The following is a 2,384-nucleotide window of genomic DNA, read 5'->3' as shown; positions in this document are numbered from 1 at the left end:
CAGCCGTTAGAGGGCGCGTATCGCGCTGGTAAAGAGTAGTGTTTTGGCACACAGAGGAAGAATAAATCTTCCTGTTGTGAAGCTGATACCAGCTCAACGTGTGTGCCTCGTCTATTCTTTATCACAGCGTCACACGTTGAGAGGACAGAAAACCAGCTGCCCCCTGTCTGCGAGGTCAGGGAGGCAACACAGTCTTCTTATTCATAATCAGATGAATGGCACTGGATAAGGTCTTCCTTCTGCTGGCACCGCTCATTCATTTCCAGTTTGGAGAACTCAGAACTTTGGAATCACAGTAAAAGAAAAACACGTTGGTTAAGAAGTAACAATCACGGTAAGGAGCAGCACCAGAAAAGGCCGCAAAGAGTGGAAAGAGGAGATTGAAAATAATCAAATGTATTCATTCTGCTTAATAATGTGTGGTGTATTTTGTTATTTCAGGCAGTCCTTTAAAGGGTGGGTATCTTATGACTCAAACACCTAAGACTTTAAAGCCAAAAAAAAGATAAAGAGAAAAAAAGGGGATTTTCTTGAAAAAGTCATTATTCCTCATGTTCACCAAATTATGGCACGAAGAACTAAACTAAAAACTAAATAAAAAGGGTGATATCATGATCATGCTCTGTGTGCTCTAACTAGTAACTGATTATTTGAATAAATATGGCTATCCACACATGCAGCTTAATTTTTACTAGTTACACCCTGTTAGGTTTTGTATTTCAGCTACTCTCACCATTAAATATTGGCAAATGTAGAAATTCCACTATTGAATGACTGCATAAAAATGTATATGTCTACCATCATGTCTTTGAAGAACTGATCCTCCTCAAAGTGCATACTGCACAGCTGTGACGTCTTTGAAGGGGTCCACTTCTGTCTCCTCATGTTCACCATCCACTGCTTCAGCCTGCTATCATTACCTAAAGGAAATCTGTTGGAAGAAAAGACTTTACAGTTGTGCATTCAGACTTAACTTTCAAGAATGATGTATACAACAACAGTGTTGTTGATTTTAGCAATAATTTGGTGCTAAGCCAAGTGGGGCACATAAAACTTTTTTTTTTTTTTTTAAAGTAATCAAAAGTAACAAGAGTCACATCTGTAAAGATGAGAAAATGTACAATAACAAGACCACCAGTTGTATCTGTAACGTAAAGTAGAAATAACGATCATGGCACCCAGAAGTTTCACATTCACAGCATAGGAAAAATCATGCAGCAAAGCAATCACTCCTCCAGATTATAGTATATTCGGCTGACCAGTAATCCATCTATTTGGGTCATTTAAAAGGACACATCCATGCTAACTAAAGATATATATATTTTTTAATGTAGGTAACGTGTTGCAATATGTTATCCCTTCACACAGTCACCATAGGTTTACGCTGCACTGTTACATGAAAAAGGAATTTCCATCAATCATCTATACATAAAGGGTAAGGGTAGGTTACACTTTGACAGGTCACCAGTCCATCACAGGACTACAATACAGACACCACCACGTTCATTTAAGTGTGTGAGAGTAACGTCCATCTTAACTACCAAACAACAACATATAAAGCTGACGTTACCGTTTAAACCACTTTTAACTGTCTAAGCGTTACATTATTAACTTATAACAATGCCGCGCTTTATTTTAACACATTACACTTTAACTTGGTCGCATGTACAAGAAACACAAAACACGTTGTTAGCTTAAAGGTGGTTAAACTTTAATCTTTGCGACAATCTATGGTCAACACAGGGTACCGGTCCAGTGGTGCCAGAAGCCGCCGTTCGCATCAGAACGGTATGGAAAACCGAGACGAGACATCAGCTACCGCCAACGCTAGCTAGATAGCTAGCGTAACCAGCAAGGTGCATCGATGTCAATTGTCTATACTTCTCCGTCTAAAACACCTCGAAAACAATTCATAACTTTAGGAATACACTGTACACATCATATTTACAGCAAAATTGCAAATAAAGAGCATTCAAACATTTACTTACTGAAAAAACTGGATAACAGAACCCTTTAAGGGTCTGTTTGTGCAATTAACTGAAGACCAAGCCATGACTAAGGTGAAAAGAAAACTGATTAAAACAAGCCAAACAACTGTGGGAAATGTGGTTAGTTTACCGACATAAAATGACCAAATAACAACTATTAGAACTTAATCTAAATGTGGATGAGAGCGAAGCTCGGCAGTGAACAAGCCTCTTCGATGCGTCGCCCAAAGGACCTTTCAATCATTCCTGACCAGACTGTCAATCAAGCCAGCCACGCCCCTTGCCCCGCAAAATTTTGACGATTTTTAAAAAATTCAGTGTTGCTTTATTTTCAGATTGGCCACCTAATCTCTGAATTTCCATCCATCCATCCATCCATCCATCCATCCATCCATC

The sequence above is a fragment of the Stegastes partitus genome, unplaced genomic scaffold (assembly GCF_000690725.1).
Source record: "Stegastes partitus isolate 25-593 unplaced genomic scaffold, Stegastes_partitus-1.0.2 Scaffold398, whole genome shotgun sequence".
Taxonomy (NCBI): Eukaryota; Metazoa; Chordata; class Actinopteri; family Pomacentridae; genus Stegastes; species Stegastes partitus.
The sequence above is the reverse complement of the archived record's forward strand: the minus strand, read 5'-3'. Positions refer to the sequence as shown.